At 31.8% G+C, this 19,717-nt stretch overlaps 1 pseudogene; it reads right to left on the bottom strand.

The window, feature by feature from the left end:
• Positions 1-19,504, bottom strand: part of LOC120129708 — a 39,077-nt pseudogene extending 19,573 nt beyond the window's left edge.
• Between the last annotated feature and the right edge of the window lie 213 nt (positions 19,505-19,717).

Genomic DNA, 19,717 nt, shown 5'->3' on the forward strand with positions numbered 1-19,717 from the left:
AATTTAAGGGATTTGTTCCTCGCTCGATGATGAACTCGGTGGTGTTTTCAAATCAATGATCAGAGGTCGGACGACGTCGGGATCGTGGTTGGAAGATGGGCGTTGGGAAGGGAATTTTGGGAATGGTTTTCTGTTTTGAAGCAGAAAACCACGTAAATAACATGGTTTTTAGACACTTTCTGGGTAAATTTAGGGCTTAGTCCCTGAATTTCCTTCATCTCTAAAATAAGCTACAAGTTTTGAGAACTTTTAATTTAGTGCCCAATTTTCACCAATTTACTTAATTAACTCTTCCAATTTAAATTAAATATTTTTTCTAATTTATGGGTTGATACAAGCAGATGTGTCTCGTTTAAACCCGAGCTATGTACCTCGGACATGAGGACCCAAGGAACTGCTCCCATTCCTACTGCAAATGAACCCTCGAAGATCTGATTGCATTTAAGGATCAGTGTTGTTCTTTTTATATGAGGCCTTGATGATACATTAAATAAAATCTAAATTACCAGCAATCCACATAGTACATAAAATGGAACCCATTGTTGGAGCATGTTGTGTTCCTGAGAATTCCAGATTTTGGACATTAAAAAGAAAAACTAAGTGCGAGGAGTCGGTTTAAATTGGACAAGATTCATCTTTTGAAATTAAAATGTTTTTTTCATGTGTAAATGGTTCCCTTCACTAGAAATGATATTGCTGCAATCAAGCATCCTATGAATGTGCCTGTTGAAGAAACCTGAAATCACAATAATTTCAATTCATAAGCAAAAAGAGTGTTTTAACCATTGAGACCCTGTTCAAAAAGTGTCCTCAATCAGGTCTACACCATCCCTTCACCTTGAGTTGGCAAGAGAAGTTACTGGGTACAAGTGACATTTTTTAGGTTCATGTGGTGTCTAAGTGTCTAGACATCGAGACCAAATAGATGATACAACGTTTCTTCAAGAGAAATATCTAGGAATAGTTCGGGTCATGTGAGTCTCATATATCATGCTCTTGATTGAAGAATGGGATTAGACTCTAGCTTTAGTTAGGTCTCACCAGATCTCCCAACCAAGAATCCTTGTTTCCTTTGAGATCATATTGTGACTTATGTACTAACACATAATTTGTCTATTTTGGATAGATCATTACGAGAATGACTAAATTACAAAGAGAATATTTTTTATCAAATATTGTGTGACTGGATAAAGTTGACTTGTTTGGGAAACACTCCTTCAAGTATTATACGGTGTAACGACCGAGTTGAATGTTATGTCTGTTACACATAGTTCATTTTACTCTTACGAGCTTTATCATTGTTTAAATCCTTTAAATATCAATAAAGTTTTGTTGAAAACATTTTGATGTTTCGATATAACAAATTAAGTTAAATGAATTTTAAGATTTTACAAAAGATTTTCTAAGTATATTTGATGTAATTATTCGAATATCAAAATATTACTCCAAGTCTTTCAAAGTTCATTTTAATCCTTACTAAAGTGTAAAATTGTGTTTTATACTTAAACTATTTTAAAACAATTTTACAAAGTATTTCAAGCCTTAATCGAGCCAAAAATATTTTCTTTTTAAAGGGTTTCAAGAAAAATTAGATTGTCCATGGGGTACAGATTCCCCCCCCCAGGGGGTACCGATTCCCCCCTGTCTAACGGTCAAAATAGATTGCAATTAGGGAACCGATTCCCCATGAGGGGGTACTGATTCCCCCCACGCTCCAAGATATTTTATTAATTGTTTTTCATCCCCAAACGGCTCCGAAACATCCCCAACGACTATATACGACTTCAAACACATTCCAAGCTATAAATACAAGCTAAGGACACTTGAAGAAGCAACATAACATCTATCCAAGCAATCAAACACAAGAGAAGAGTTTTTCATTCTTATTTCATCTTTCTCTTGTAAATATTTTGTTCTTGTGAGCTCAATCTTGTAAACACCTACCTTAGAGAGGTTTTCTTGTTTACTTATTTTATTCTTTTGTAAAGGGGAAAGGTTCTAGCTTATCCCGTATAAAAGCTAGGGAAAGGTTCTAGTTTAACCCAGAAAAACTAGGGAGTTGTAAGGTTATCTCTTTGTCCTCAAAAGAAAGAACAAATTAGTGAATTTGTTGGAAAATCCTTGGTGAGGAGCTAAGGTAGTGGATGTAGACTTTGGTTAAGAAAGTCGAACCACTCTAAATCGTTGTGCAATTTTTTATCTTTCAATCTCCTTACTCCCTAAACACAAAACCGTTCCGACCCCTCTTTGTAAACCGTTCCGGTTGTCGATTCAAGCTTCCAAAAATCCTAACAATTAGTATCAGAGCCTAACTCGTTAAGAAGGTTTAACCACCTTGAGACGATCCTAGAATAAGCTCTACCAATTCCCAACGCAACCGACAAAGAAATGACTTTTTCCTCCGGTGCTTATTATCTTGAAGAATATCCTATTATGGATTCACAACCGGTCAACAAGCCACCCTTCTTCAATGGAGCAAATTATGCACATTGAAAGAATAAGATAATGTACTTCATTCAATCATACAATCTAGGAACTTAGTACTCAATCATGGACGGTTACTCCTCTCCACCCGGCAAGTACAACGATTGGAGTAGAGAAGAGCAAAAAAATTTCAGCTTAATTCTAAGGCTATACATATTCTATTTTGTGCTTTAGGCCCAAATGAATATGGAAGAGTCTCATCTTGTTCCAATGTCAAAGAGATTTGGGATAAGCTCCAAGTCACTCATGAAGGAACCAACGAAGTGAGGGAATCAAAGAAAAGTCTTCTCAACCATAGCTACGAGAACTTCAAGATGAAACCCGATGAAGACATCAAAGCTATGACGAATAGATTTTCCGTGATTGTCAACGGTCTCAAGGGATATGGAGAAGTAATCCCAAATGAGAAGCTTGTGAGGAAGATGATTTACTCTCTTCCAAAGGAGTGCAATCAAAGAAGACGGCCATTATCGAAGCAAGAAACCTAAAGTCTCTCACTCTCGACGAGCTAATTGGTTCCCTTCTCACTCATGATATAATGGTGAAGGAAGATGAAGAAAGGGAAGAGAAGAAAAAGAAGAAGAATGAGGACGTAGGCATCAATGAAAGCTATCAAGATTCAAGTGATGAGGTGGATGAAGACGATGATGAACAAAAAGAAGAGATGGTCAAGCTCTTAAAGGAACTCAAGAGATTAATGATTTCCAAGGAAGTGAAACATGAATCAACCAAGAAGAAGAGTTCCCCGGTATGTTTCGATTTTCAAAGAAAGGGGCATGTCATGTATGAATGTCCTCTTTTAAAGAAAAAGGGGAAAAAGGCATTTGTTGCATCTTGGAGTGATGAAGATGATTCCAATAATGAAGATGAAGTAGTCAACCTATGCCTCATGACCACTCAAGAAGAATTCGAGGTATCTTCTAATTCAAATGAATTTAATTCATTTACTTTTGATGATTTACAAGATGCTTATAATAGGTTATATTTGGGATTTAAGACCATGAATTCCAAATATACGAAATTAATTTCAAAACTCAAAAATAAAGATAATTTGATTTTGAAAGCAAAAGTTGATTTTGAAAATCAAAATGAAATTTTGAAAAATAATTTAGAGCTTTCAAAAATCAAAATAAATAATTTAGAAAAAGAAAATTTTGAGTTAGGTGTTAAGTTTGAAAGCTTAATAAAAGAAAAAGAATTAATTTCTAAAAACAACCTATTATGTTTAAATATGGAAAAATGCTCACATTGCCACTATCATGGTCATATGGAACATACTTGTCCTTTGAAGAAAGAAAAACGTTTTAAAATTAGGCAAGTATGGATTCCAAAAGGAACAAGGGGCATTGTAACTAACGTTCAAGGATCCAAAGCAATTTGGATACCAAAATCTACTTAAATGTCTCTTGTAGGTGTGTGGAAGCAATTGTGATGAAAATGATGATATTCAAGATGCTCTAGCCACACATGAAAAAGGAATGGGTAACCTCTAAGCTTAATACTTTTAATTTTGGATTATTTGGTTGCTCATTTGATTTTAAGAATGCATGAGTTTTGGTTTTAAATGATTATGCATCATTGTTTTAATCTCATGTATGTTGAAAAGATGATTATGATGAACATTTTAAAGTTGTAATGATTTTTCAGAATTTTTAGTTCATTGTAATAAAATTTTAGTCAATATTTGTTTTAATGCAAATGATATCTCTCTAACAATTGATATCAACTTTTCAAATACTTTGATTTTATAAATCTTTAAAAAAATTTGACCTAAATTTGAATGTTTATGCATGTGGTTTAAATAAAAAATGATATATGTCTAATAATTGATATCAAAATTTTCAAATGCATAACATTTTTGGAAAACTTTATGCATATGATCTTAAATTCAACAATTGGTATTGCATAAAGTATTTTAGTCTTAGATATATTGAATTTCATATGCTACTAACATGTTTGTTATTCTTTGTTGAAATTCAATTTTGTTTAAGCGTCTTGTTCTTAAAGCTAAATTTTATTTGGAATGCATTTATTGAGGGGGAGCTTTGATTTTTCAACTACTTACTCTCCAAAGTTATTTTGAACTTTAAGATTAGAGTCTTTTTGATTTAACAAAAAGGGGGAGAAGTGTTAAGGTGTTAAAGGGGATAAGTGTTAAAGTAAGGGGAAGTAATTTCAAACTTTATTTCAAAATCTTAAAATTACTCAAATGTTTTGTTATATCAAAAAGGGGAGATTGTTGAAAACATTTTGATGTTTAGATATAACAAATTAAGTTAAATGAATTTTAAGATTTTACAAAAGATTTTCTAAGTATATTCGATGTAATTATTCGAATATCAAAATATTACTCCAAGTCTTTCAAAGTTCATTTTAATCCTTACTAAAGTGTAAAATTGTGTTTTATACTTAAACTATTTTAAAACAATTTTACAAAGTATTTCGAGCCTTAATAGAGCCAAAAATATTTTCTTTTTAAAGGATTTCAAGAAAAATCAGATTGTCTAGGGGGTACAGATTCCCCCCCCCCAAGGGGGAACAGATTCCCCCCCCCAGGGGTACCGATTCCCCCTTGTCTAACGGTCAAAACATATTGCAATTAGGGAACTGATTCCCCATGAGGGGGTACCGATTCCCCCCACGCTCCAAGCTGTTTTATTAATTGTTTCTCATCCCCAAACGGCTCCAAAACATTCCCAACGACTATATATGACTTCAAACACATTCCAAGCTATAAATACAAGCTAAGGACCCTTGAAGAAGCAATAGAACATCTATCCAAGCAATCAAACACAAGAGAAGAGTTTTTCATTCTTATTTCATCTTTCTCTTGTAAATATTTTGTTCTTGTGAGCTAAATCTTGTAAACACCTACCTTAGAGAGGTTTTCTTGTTTACTTATTTTATTCTTTTGTAAAGGGGAAAGATTCTAGCTTATCCCGTGTAAAAGCTAGGGAAAGGTTCTAGTTTAGCCCGGAAAAACTAGAGAGTTGTAAGGTTATCTCTTTGTCCTCAAAAGAAAGAACAAATTAGTGAATTTGTTGGAAAATCCTTGGTGAGGAGCTAAGGTAGTGGATGTAGACTTTGGTTGAGAAAGTCGAACCACTCTAAATCGCTGTGCAATTTTCTATCTTTCAATCTCCTTACTCCCTAAACACAAAACCGTTTCGACCCCTCTTTGCAAACCGTTCCGGTTGTCGATTCGAGCTTCCGAAAATCCTAACAAGTTTAAATCTTAATATTGAAAACGAAACAATCTGAATTAAGAACTATCTTTGTAGTGAATTATTATAATATCTTACATAATTTTTTTTGAATAATGAATCAAATATAAAAGAAAAGGCTTTTATTTTGTTGTAACCCATGTTAATTAATTGAACTTTGATTTAAGTATAAGATGATGTCATATATGCATGAAATGAGTATTTTCAATTATAAAGCTATTTTTTAATATCCAAAAATACTCGAAACGCAAACATTAAACATAAATAACTTAAGCAAAAATGAAGAATTTAAGTAAAATAAACGTGGTTCGGGACTTACTAGCAAAAGCGGTTTTCTTCCACAATTATCCACTAAGATCGCACCAATAGCGGTGATAGGTATCTTCAACAATTTAACAATAAACGTTTATAATGAATATAAAGTAATATTTGTTTAAAAGACTTTCAATCATTTAATAATGAACGTTTATATACACATGCAGACGTTATATTTAAACCAGAAATCTCAAAGGATAACAATATCTCTTAATCATTGAGGTAGTTTAGTCCGTATAATAATTTTAAATGTTAAATAAACACAATATGCACAAATAAATCAAACAAATGCAAATGGAGGAGTGGATACCTTGATCAATGCAAAAGCTATTATTCCAATTTTCCCAGAAGAAAAGCCTGAAATGGAGAAATAGTCTTTGATTTCAACAAAAATGAATGGAAGACAAAGCAATCAGAACAATTTTATATAAAATAAAGGGTAAACTATATTATTAGTACCTAAACTATTAGTTTTAGTTCGTTTGAGTAACTAAACTTTAAATTTTTCTTTTCAAAATCATACCTAATGTTTAGTTTTTGTTTCGTTTTAACACGCCGCCGTTAAAAAGTTAACGCGTTTAATACATAAACTTTCCATTTTTTTTTTCAAAACTTAACTTTGAATTTTTAGCAAGCGTACTAAAATGAAACAAAAACTAAACATTTGGTATTGTTTTGGAAAAAAATTAAAGTTTAGGTACAAGAACGGACCAAAACCGATAGTTTAGGTCTAAACACATAATTTACCCTAAAATAAAAATGTTGTAAACCTGCTGAAGTGAACGTTTCACTTGCGTAGAAACCAACTCCATTTATCCCTCCAAATTGTTGAAACATCATTAGTCCCACACCAATCTGTAGATATGACCAAAGAAACACTGTTAGTAAAGAAAAAAACGAAAATCGAGATTCAGAAGATACATCCGATTGGTGCTAAAATGTATTTATCATAAACATACAAATTATAAGACATCATTCGAAATTTCCGAGTTGATGTGTCAAAATGCTTACGATAATCGAACGCATGTATTTTCTTCGGAACAAGTCTAGCATGCCGGCTTTAGATTGGTGCCTTAGGGTTTGTAAATAATCCTGTAAACAAAAAACCAGCTTAATATCAGTATTATTTATGGATTTTTTCCCTAAAGTTGAATGTTGATTAGTGCTTGGATTTCATTTGCTTCATGAGAAATATCATCTTCATTATCTCCATGGAGTCTCCTCAAAGCACTGTAGAACTCTTTCTCGTACCCAGCCTTTGCCTGAAATCATAAATCAAAAGTTGAATTTCTTTTAAATATATTCGTATCCATTTTATGTTTGTGCCGGCTACAGATTGTCACTTAAATTCTAAACGTGAATTAGAAAGTTTTTAGTACGATCTGTTTGGTGAAGAAATAAATTGAAAGAAAAATAATGTACATGCGTATTAGTTAAGGTTTATGTCCGTACAATTACATGTACGTGTCTAGATTTTTTTTAGTTTTAATAGAGAGTAGGGTTTTGCATGTAGGGATACGCATGGGTTAGGTAGGATCATATTTTGGTGGATTCGACCATTGTATCTTTTCACCTATCATCTAATCCAATGCGGGTTTAGGAAGATTCCGCATAATCAAAATTTAATTCGATTATAGGGTAAAAATGACATAAATATATGTATGGGTAAATCACACAAATAGTTATCTTACTATAGGGTATTGCTATATTGAGTTCATTGACTATTAAAAGTTATAAAATGATTCCCCAACTATAACACATTACTTTTTTGAGTCCCCGACTATTAAAATTTATAAAATGGTCATCTAACTATTTATTGTGTTTCAAACTCATTCTTTTTCGTTAAAAAGTTTATGGTAGTTTGAGCTTGACATAAACCTTTTGACTGGGATATCATAGGCATTTGAGATTATGGGATCATATTATATCATATCTCAGTCAACAAGTTAATGTCCAACTCAAATTGCCATTAATTTTTATCGGAAAATGATGAGTTTAGAACACAATGAATAGTGATGTGACCGTTTTTTGTAACTTTTAATAGTCGGATGACTCAAAAAAGCAATGTCTTATAATCAAGCGACCATTGCGTATTGTGTACTTTATCCTATATATATATATATATATACACATACAATTTTAGTGGTTGAGTGCTTACCAGCCATCTCGGGGACTCGGGGATGAAAACAAGACCCACAAGCTGAATTAAACAAGGGATGATTCCTTCAAAAAGAAATAAAATTTGGATCAAAACAAAACATTAATGGTGAAAGGGGTTGAATGAAATACACAATTTAGTCCTTCGTTTTTGGAAAAATCCTACCAGTCAGAGCTAACAGTCGCCATTGCAAAACTGTTCCAGCTAGGAAGGAAGCGGATCCTCCTATCACGATCATTAGCTGCCAAAACCAGATCTTGTTAACAACTTAATACACATTTCGTAACTCGAATTCTTTCGTAAATATCGAACAATATGTATTGAATATGAATACTTTTAACTAGAAAAGAAATAGGAGTAACCTGATTCAAGGTGGCTAACCCACCACGAAGATCCTTGGGGGCGATTTCAGCTACATATATGGGTACCTGTTCGTGTAGTTTTTATACATAACAACAATAACGAAAAAGAAGAAGAGAAAGGGTATTCGAGAAGTAAGTTTCAAAGAGTATTTTCATAAATTTACTAACAAAATATAAATATTGTTAAACACTTAACAGTCGAGTGATTAAAAAGAGTGAAATTCGAAAATTGGATGATAAAATTTAAAAAAAAAAATCGATTAATGAGAAATGCCAACCACATAAGCGAAAATTCCAATTCCATATCCACATAGGAATCTTCCAATATCAAGTTGCAATGCACCCTGCCAAAAAAATCATAACTCCAAAATTTAATTCAATTATTCTATATAATCATTCTTTAAAAATAATATTCGATTTATCCAAAAAAAAAATTAATGGTATAAACTTAAACCTCGGAGAAGTAAATAGCTATCCATCCAGTAACGCTGAAGGCCGAAGATACTCTCATTGCCTGAATCAAATTTTTTTAGATATAATCAACATAGAAATTTTTTGTCAAATATTATGGATTCTTAGAAAATTATATTAAAATTTTAGAGATATAAAATTGTAAAAGTTTATATGTATGAAATTAGATCATCAATAAAAAAAAATTAATTATATGAAAATTTAAAAATTTTAAAGGGTGAGATCATCTCCAACACCCCTTGATCCATCTTCGAATTATATATATATATATATATATATATATATATATATATATATAGTGCACAAATAGTCCTCCGATTATAGAACGTTTTTTTGTTGAGTTTATCTGACCATTCATATGTTCCAAACTTATCATTTTCCATTAAAAAATCAACAATCATCTAAGCTGAAAGTTTACCTACTGACTGGGATACGATAAAATTTGATCCTAGAACCGTTTGAGTTATATAGTTGTTTGAGATTTTGGGATCATATTTTATCATACCTCAGTCAGTAGGGAAATATCTAATTCTGAGGGTCGTCAATTTTTAATGAAAAATTACGAGTTTGGAACATATAAATAGTTGGATAACCATTGTGAAACTTTTAATAGTCGGAACACTCAACAAAGTATTGACCTATAGTCGAGAGACTACTTTGTAACTTTTAATAGTCGGAGACTCAACAAAACAACACCCTATAGTCGGACTTTACCCTATATATATATATATAAAGTGTTTTTGCTTTGACATTAAATTATAAATGTTTGGAAATTGGTTTACCCCTTTCCGGCCGACGAAGTCCGCGATTCTTCCACTTGTGATGGCACCGATCATTGCACCAACATTCAGTATGGAGCCAAATACTGAAAACTAAATTCATACATATCTTTTATATATATATATAATGTACTGACTTTTATTATATTTTCTTGAAAATTTTAGAACAAACCTCGGCAATAGATAGGTGAAGATCCGTTGTGATGGCAGCTTGAACAGGTGCCAAATATCCCATCTGAAAAAAAGATCGAATTTGATTCGAGTATTATTCAATCAAGCTTAAGTAATTCATCCCATCAAGTAACTCAGTAGTCCAATACTAAACTCGAATCAAATTCCAAGTTTTAAGATAAAATTTAATTCAAATTTTAGCTGATTTTGAAACATCAAATTTGTAAAAGATGGGGTACTTACCCAAGCGCCAAACTCGTACGAACCCAGAACCGCAACAAAAGTACTTAGAAAAACAACCTTGAGCAATCCTTTGCTCTTTGTTTCATCTGTTGTATTTGTATGCTGAATTAAAGGCCGTTTCATCTCACTTCTCCCACTGCTTTCTTCATTTTCCACATCCATATCTTCTCTTTAACAACAATAAAAGGACCTCAAAATCTAGATGAATGGAGATTCTTTTACTTAGAGTTTCTACTCATATATATATATATATATATATATATGATATGATCCGTTTACATTATGTAAAACTAATAATTTTGATATTTTTTTAAGATCGTTGGATAATGAGAAATTAAATGATGAAATTAACGGTAGAAATGAGAAGATATTCATTGGATAAGGGGTTAATCTCAACCTTTGTTTTCCCCCTCATCCAACTATCGTGAAAGGTGTAAAACTAAAAATTTTACGCTAGGTGTAAGTAGAATATATATATATATATATTTCCTACTGTTCGTATTAGCCTTTGATTCCCCTTATCCAACGACCCTAAAAAGTATAAAAAAAAATTAGGTTTACACTATGTAATTAGATCGTAGCCTTCTATATATATATATATATATAGTCCGGAGTGATTACAAAGTAGTATATGTTCATAATATTTCTTAATCATTAACAAGACATCCTACAAATACAATTGCTCGAAACCAAGACCTCAAAGGAGAATAACACTCTTTTTTTTATTAAGCTAAAGCGATTACAAAGTAGTATATGTTCTAAATACTCTCAACATTTGACAATGAATGCTCAATCACCCTGCTACAGTCGTTGGTGCTTGAACCCGTGACCTGTAGGAACAACAATGATTATTTTAACTACTGAGATAAGTTAATTCGTGCAAAAAAGAATAACACTCTCGTTAACCATTAAGACCACTTGATATATATTCTAAGTGACGGAACTAGACATTTTAATTGGACAAATTATTATAAGACTAATATATTGATGTATATATAATATATTTATATGATTATTATTTAATTCACGTGTTGAGCACAGTTTGTCTATTTTAACATAGATCCTACAATTTAATACCTTAAATCCTCAATTATAAGTCACAAACCCTAAATCATATAACTAAACCCTAAATTTTAAAATTTAATTTCTAGAATCCTTCAAGTGACCTCAATGATTAAAGCGGGTGTTATTTTTTTAGAGGTCTCAGATTCAAGCAACTACGTCTACAAAGTGTGTTATCGATGACTAAAAAATTATAAATAGAGATCACCTTATAATCACGTTATACTATTAAAAAAAATCTTAATTCCTTAGAGAATATGTATAGTAAAAATAGATATATTGTAGAATATTTTTATTGAAAAGAAAACTAAAAATCTTGAACATGGAAATTTTAACATTTTCTATAGTATGATATCATAAATTTAATATATTTATTAAAGTAAAAACAAATCATTACATTATAAAAAATAAATTAAATCAAATCAAATTCAAGCCATGAACATTAAAATCGAAATCGGATCTATTTTATAAATGGATATCGTTTATTTATACATAAATCCATGTTTATTCAAATATGGACATAAACCCTAAGGGTGCGTTTGGTTCACGGAATGTAAGATTATCAGTGGGAATAAAAGATTACCAGGGAATAGGATTACTGGGAATGTTACATTACTGTGTTTGGTTGGTTTGGCAGGAATGTAAGATTACAGTGTTTGGTTGAAGGAATAAAAGATTACTGGAATGTATATTTTACTAAATTGTCCTTGTTCTCTATTTTTTAACAAGTTAAATTCTAAATGTTTAAATAAAAATTATTTATATAAAAATTCTATTTGTTGAAAATATATTAGTTGAGTATTTAAATATATCATGTATTATTTTAATTTTAATTAATATTAAATTTTACATAATTTATGTAAAAATATATTAAAATTTTACATCATGTAACTAAATGTTTACATTGTGAAAATTCTTCATAGATATTCATAATAATAAAAAGATGTAAATTATTTTTGTTATCTAAGATATAATATTTATTACATTTTCTATATACAATAATTTATTTATTTATCTTTTATATATATAAAATAATATAGGTTCCAAACTAAACCCAAGACCGAGCAAATACTACATGTTGATGTAAAGCTCTTGCACGTGCAAACCCAGTTTGGTGCAGTTGGTGCTGCAGCAGTCGTCGTCACGGCTCACTGGAATGAAGGGACAATGCAGTACAGATTATCATGAGACGTAGTCCTCGCTTGGTTTTGGCTTGATTTTGGTAATAGGGGTTTCTGTTTAGTCTTAGCATGGTTAAAAAATGGGCATAGAGTATATCTTTCGATAAGAACAACAACCCATGTTACTAAACTCATAACTGAAGAAGCAGTTATCTTCATTTGTGCTGCATCCGCCATTGTTGGTCTTTGTCCCGCCATGGTTTCAAATGGAAGGCTTGTGGTTGCCGATAGTGGACCAAGACACAGTCATAGATTGGTGGATGTGAAATGGTGTGAGCAGAGCTAAAATGTGACGGGAGAGGCACCCGCTCTTGCTAGGATTGGAAGAATATACAGTGGCAGAGTCATAACTTGGGGTTGTCGGTTTGGCAATGATCGATACTTACGGGAGGAAATGTATGTTGTGGTTTAGTGAGCTGATTTTGTACAGTGAAAGAATGCAGTTGCCTGATGATTCATCAAGAGAAGTTTCGATCAGGCGATCAAGAGGCGATTTTATGTTCTTCGAATTTCATAGCTAAAATCAATATTGTATTTTTACTACAATGTCTTGAATGAAATTAACAACAGAGAAGCACTTCTAAAGACTTAGTGGTTTGTTGAGATTTTGAGATTTTGGATTAGAATATTATATATGTAAAGGTACGAGCAACAACGTATTTTGGTTGAGAACCTTTAAACATGTATTACCTTGATTTTAGATTAGATTTATATATATCAAGTTTGAATTTAACTCAGCTCGATTACACCCAATTCTCTACTAACGTAACATTGTTTATAAGATGAACTTAAATAAATAAAACCTTAAAGATTAATATTTTTTCCTTTATGAACTTAAAGCTGCAATATTTGCACTCTGTTTAAGCTTTAAGTTTTGTTTGTTGAATCTAAAAAATAGCGAACAATAGAAAATCGTAAATTTGAACCAAATTAAATCGAAAACTATGCTTTTTATGCCATTTGATTCGATTTCAGTTTCGGTTTTTAAAAAATCTATGTTGCTAGATTAATCTTTTATTAAAAATCAAATCGAATTAAATACACCCATAGCTTATATTATTGCAGGTGAAATTCAGTGCAGTGGTGAGAACAACACTGAGTGGCCTCCTTCAGTTTTCGTACTCTATTAGATGTTACAAAGAAAAGTTTTTCCCAGAATGTAATTGAATCCTTTGCGTTTTCAAAATACGAACATCGTTTTAATCATGATTGATATAATCTTAAACCGAATCTGAAATATGTAGTTAAAAATTGATTTAACAGTCGATAGCATCGATCCTGGTACGATACAAACTAGCATGATTAACAGTCGAAACTGAGTAACTTGGGTAAAGGATATTGAAGCTAATTCAAGTTATCTAATCTAAGCTGAAATCTAACCAGTACTAGCTTTTCATTTCTACAGAACTGATGAGAATCCTTCTTAATTCAACTTTCTACAAGTCTGGAACCTATATTATTCCGACCCTTAATTTTCCTTTATGTATTTGCATCCGGAACATACTCGAACATCCGTATCCAAAAATTGGTAATGCTTTTGAGGTTAAACAAGTGAAAACAGACATGGCAGGAAATCAACCTCGGTTTCCTTTATGCATTCAAGTGAGCACAAATTGTGTTCAAATGTGGTAGGTTGCAAAAATAGTAGCCATATGTAATAGAATCGGTCTCAAGCAGAAATCGAGTTATGCTTCGCTCATGTATGCAAAGCCTAGACACTTCCCCTTATTAACTTAGAGTGCTGACAAACAAATTTGTTCAGACAAAGAAATGGAACACGCTCAGGAAAATACAACAAACGAGACCATGCATCAATAATCAGCAAGAATGTTGAGAGGGAGAGATAGAATGACATTAATTCAAAACTCTTTGTTCGAATTACTAAATTATGGGAACAAAGATCATGTCATTAAAAAATTTAAAAATTTCCAAAATCAATCAAAGTATAAGAGAAAAGAAAACTACAAGCGCATTTGATCAGCCAACCTACGATTATAAAAAACGGGGAAGTAAACATTGATACGAGAGAAGCACAACTTAATAACCCAACAAAGATCCATCGCATTCCTCGGTCGGCTATCTGCAAGCTTCCAGCAACTATGATTGTGAGAAAGCCAAAAACTGCCAGTAGCAACCCAATCATCCTAATCTGCCATCAACACAGAGAATATAACTGACAGTGGAAAACAACACCTATGGTACCTGGACTTCCCGTTTTTCTTAAAGTACTTAATATTCAACACCTAGACCGATGGTACAAGAGGAGGCTCCTCATATCATACGAGAGCACAAGAGTCCAGGCAACATGAGAACAATACAGATTACAGAGTGCACTTAAGAAACAAATGGACTGTAAAAACAAATGCATCTAAAGATAACCTTTTTTTCTCTATCAGCATGCACAATGAAGATGATAATGTAGGTCATTTGAAAAACTACACCGATCGAATTAACCATCATATCACGTACAGATCAAGTAGTTCAAGAGAGCATATATATAAGGCAATCCCGAGAAGTTCTCAGTAGACTGGTTTGTGATAATTCTTTTAAACGTGGGTCTGAAAAGTTAAAACAAAAGACAATAATCTTTTAAACTTGGAAATTAGAACATACAAGGGCGATACGAAAAGCCTGAAAGCAAAGATGTTCCCTGAAATAAAAAATGATCAAGATCAGATTGAAGCCACTTCATATCATTTTACACATCAAAACTTGAATATAAAGCAAAGAAACTGAAAACATTGAATTATCAAACAGAATTCATAATTACGAACGAGTGAGAAACTCCAGATTCATTGAGTATCAAAGGAGCATTGTCTCAATAACACCATTGGTGAATGTAAGGTATCCATAAACGAGACAACAATTACCATTTAGAACTTAGAGACTATAGAAGAACAACAACAAGCTTTCACAGGTGCAGCCAATATTTAGAACAACTACCTCTAAATCCTCATCGGACTCGAGTTTTAACTAAATAATAAGCTATAAAAAAGATTTCAAACCAAAAAACCTAGAAACAATAGACATCATTGACATCAATGTTTGAAGTGCTTCTTCAACTTCCATCAAATCTACATATAGACATTGAATTGTAAAATTGTAATAAGATTTCCCAAGAAAATGGATACGCTAATGAAGATCATATAAAATCAAACTCAACTCATTTTAGTTCCAGTTTCTCAAAGAAAATTTATACCAAAAAAGAAAGAAAAAAATAGCTTTTTCAGCACTTTCAAGGACAAAAGCAAGCCTTTTTTATGATTCAATGACAAACTGATCATCCCTTAACCTAAAAAACCTTCAAGAATAGACTAATGGATCATTTTCAGCTCAATCAAAAAAATAATGAGAAATTAATCAAATCAGTTCATCTTCAAGAATAGACTTATGAGTCATTTTAAATTCAATCCAACAACCAAAATGTCAACAAAAATGTAATCAAATTAGTTTCTAATTAATTTCCTTCAAATTACAAATACATGAGAATGAACAAGGGATTTAGAGCCATTGATAAAAACATAACAATTTATTACACAAAAGTCTCTCAAATATTCTCTTCAAAACGATTTTAACAAAAGAAAAAGGAAACCCCTGACAAGAGCGAGAGGTATTACCCTCTCCTTGTAGAAATATCAAGCATCCATTTTTTATTTAATTTTAAAGCATCTACGACTATTGAGGAACCATCAACTTTCTTTAACTTCATAACGCGATTTGTCTACCTAATTTTTTAGAAGACTCTGCAGATTAGGGTGTGTGAGTGGCGTATATCATTATCCTACACCCATGTCAAGAACATGCACTTCAAGAAAAGACAACAAAGCCCAGTAATATATGCTCGAATTTAACAATAAAAGGCGGGAAATCAGCACATCCTTCGATTGTTCTGGGCTCAACAATAGAGGAAAAGCAGGGTGAAAAAAGTAAAAGAAACAAAGGGTACAGAATTGTAAGACATTGTAACTTCAAAAACAAATAGCAGAGTAGTAAAAACAGAGTCTCAGAATGACCAACAACGTGAAATAAGAAACTATGTTAAAATTCACAGCAATATGCAAATAGTCATGTAAAAAGAAAGAAAGAAAAATCCTACAGAAATAAATAGCAGAGCATTAAACAACAGTGCAGTTCAAAATCGGCATAAAAATCAAAAGAAAAAAAACATGAATCAGAAAAACAAAAAAAAACACAGAGAACAACAATCAAATATTCAACAAATGACCAGAAACCATACCCTAGAGAGAGAATTTCTAAGGTTTTAAACAGAAGAAGAGGAGAAGGGAAGAGTTGAAGAATCGGTCTTTGACTGGGTAAGAAAGCGACAATGGAGGGTTTAAGGGAATAGTATTGAAATAAATAATCCCGGTAAAGAGAAGGGTTCTTTTTGACCCAGAAACCTAGCGGGAAGAAGAAAGGGAGTGAAGAAAAATCTTACCAGGAAAGATGAATTTTTCACAGAACGGGGAGAAGAAAATATGGCCAGAAGCAAGGGGTATTTTAGCCCTTAGTACGGGAATAAAATAAAACCTAACACACATATTCCCAGGAATAAAACCCCAAAATTTACTATTGATAATATAAAATTACCCTCACTTGGAAATCATACCCAACCAAACATGGATATCCTTCATAGGAAACAAATATGCCTGTTGGGAATGTTAAATTTCTTGATCCAAACAGGCTCTAAAAGATTTCACATGGACTCGTTTGCGATATTTGGCAGTATATGCATTATGCAGCCTATAAATATAACAAGTTGCCATATGTTCAAATCTGCAAATAAAATAAAACCTGAGCGTACATAGGGATGTGTATGAGTCGGATTGAGTCGAGTTTTTAGTCTACTTTATCTAATCTGAAGATATGTATCCTTCATCTAAAACCCGATCCAACATATATATAGGATGATTTCATCTAAATCGAAATTCAACGAGATAAAACTCGAATCTGACTTGACCCAACTTGTTTTATGATAAAACTCGAACTTAATTCGATCTGATATAAATATAATATATTATATATATATATATATTTAAAAATCAAATCGAAATATGTCGGGTTACGGTCCCGTTCTCATCCCTAAGCATACATCTAATACATGTATATTTATTTATTTTAATATTTTAACATATTTAGTGAAACATGCTTGTCGAGATCCATAGATTCCTCAAAGTGATGCCAAAGCAAAAGACAAATATGCCTCAGAAGGTTGGTTGTTAGATCTAAGAATAAATTTGCTAATTATTTTAGGCTAATCCATGTCCACTAGCGACTTTAGAATCTTATTAAATGGATGTGGTCTATGAGTAGGGATAATAATTTTGATTAAGAATATTTTTGAAAGTCTTCTTGAAAATGTAATTTTATAGGTCTACGTTTAAATCTACAAAAAAATAAGTTTGTGAGTCGATTACGCGTAAAATTATTGAAATATTATGACACCTAAAATTAATACCTCTAAAATCATGACTTATCTTAATTTTTTTTTTAAATTATAAAATTGAACTTAGATTCAAAATATGATTCCTTGAATTAATGAAACTTTTCTATTAAAAATAATTAACAATATCATACTCAAAGACTACCTTATTAATTACCGTAATTTCTTTAAAATTGGATAAAAGACTTTTAATGTGATGTATTTTCAACCAAAATATGAAACACAAAATAAAGGGTTAGCAATAATCAAAATAATTATAAACATAAATGATAAATAAATAACTTAACCTACAATGAACATGTTCATGAACTGAATTGAAAATAATCAAAAGTTAGTGACTAAAATTCTTATTAGACAACTAAATATGGACCAAATTGAAATCAATAAAGATTTACTATAATGGGCCGTGGGTCGCTCTATTTATTATTTGGGTCGGATTCACATATTTTGTTGTTATGCTATAATAACTATATTTTCATAATAAAACTCCTTACTCTATATTTTTCTAAATTGTGGCTTACAAATTTATAATTAAACTATTTTGGGAAAATATCGTTATTATTTAATTTGGTAATTTTTTAATATTATAATATTTAAACACCTAAACAACTTCTATAGAATAATTATATATTTGGTAAATCATTTTTAATAAAAGAATAATACTTGAATAAATTTTAGGGTAAAGAACATAAATGGTCCCCGATTATAGGGCATTATTTTATTGAGTTCTATGACTATTAAAAGTTACAAAATAGTCCCTTGACTATAGGACATTGCTTTGTTGAGTCTCCTAACTATTAGAAGTTACAAAATGGTCACCTAACTATTCATATGTTTCAAACCCATCATTTTCTGTTAAAAAATGACGTTAGTCTAAGCTAAACATTAAAAAGCTGACTGTGATATGGTAAAATCTGATCCCAAATCAACTATAATATTCCAGTCAATATGTTAACGCCCAAATCATATTATAACACCCCAAATTTCGGGCTAGTAATTTCGGGTTTACTTGAGAGGTATGTGGATCCCGTGAATTTCATATTTTAAGTCGTTAGGCTTAATTGGGTTGGAATTGGGCCCAATTAGACATAAAAATGAGATTTTTGAATGGTGGAAATATGAGAAGGGACCAAAAGCATAATTATCCCATTTTAAAGTATGAGAGATTTTATATCTCTTATTTCATCTTCTTCCTTTTATTTCTCTTCATTTCTTCTTCTTTCTTTCTCCACCATTTCTTCTCCATTCTTCCTCCTAAGTATCATTAGATGATGAATTTGATATAAAACATGTGCTTTTATGACACTTTGAGACCCTAAGTAACTTCCTAAAGCTTTAGCACATGATTACAAACTAAACTAAGACATTTGAGATGATTTTTGGGTGTTTCCTTAGCTTATATAAGACATTTCTAGGTTCGAGTATCAATATTGGATAAATAGTATCGATATTTGATGATTTGGGATGAAATTTGGGGTTTTAAAGCAAAGAGTATCGATATTGTTGGGAGAGTATCGATATTGTGCCTACAGTATCGATACTTAGGGTATAGAGTATCAATACTAGGCCTAATTTTCAACAACAGAAGCCATTTTTTGTACTGATACTCATAGGGGTATCGATACTTAACCCTAGGGTATCGATACTTAACCCTAGGGTATCGATACTGCAAGTAGAGTATCGATACTACCCATTTTGGATGGTTAGATTTGACCCTTTTAAGGCCCGCAAGAACAAAGGATGACTCGTAATGGTAGAACTTAGTCCGTGATGGACGTAAATGACCAAAGAGGCCCGAAAAAACTCGTAGGATTGGGTTACAAC

This window comes from Hibiscus syriacus, unplaced genomic scaffold (genome assembly GCF_006381635.1).
Source record: "Hibiscus syriacus cultivar Baekdansim isolate YM2019G1 unplaced genomic scaffold, ASM638163v2 tig00110503_pilon, whole genome shotgun sequence".
Classification (NCBI taxonomy): domain Eukaryota; kingdom Viridiplantae; phylum Streptophyta; class Magnoliopsida; order Malvales; family Malvaceae; genus Hibiscus; species Hibiscus syriacus.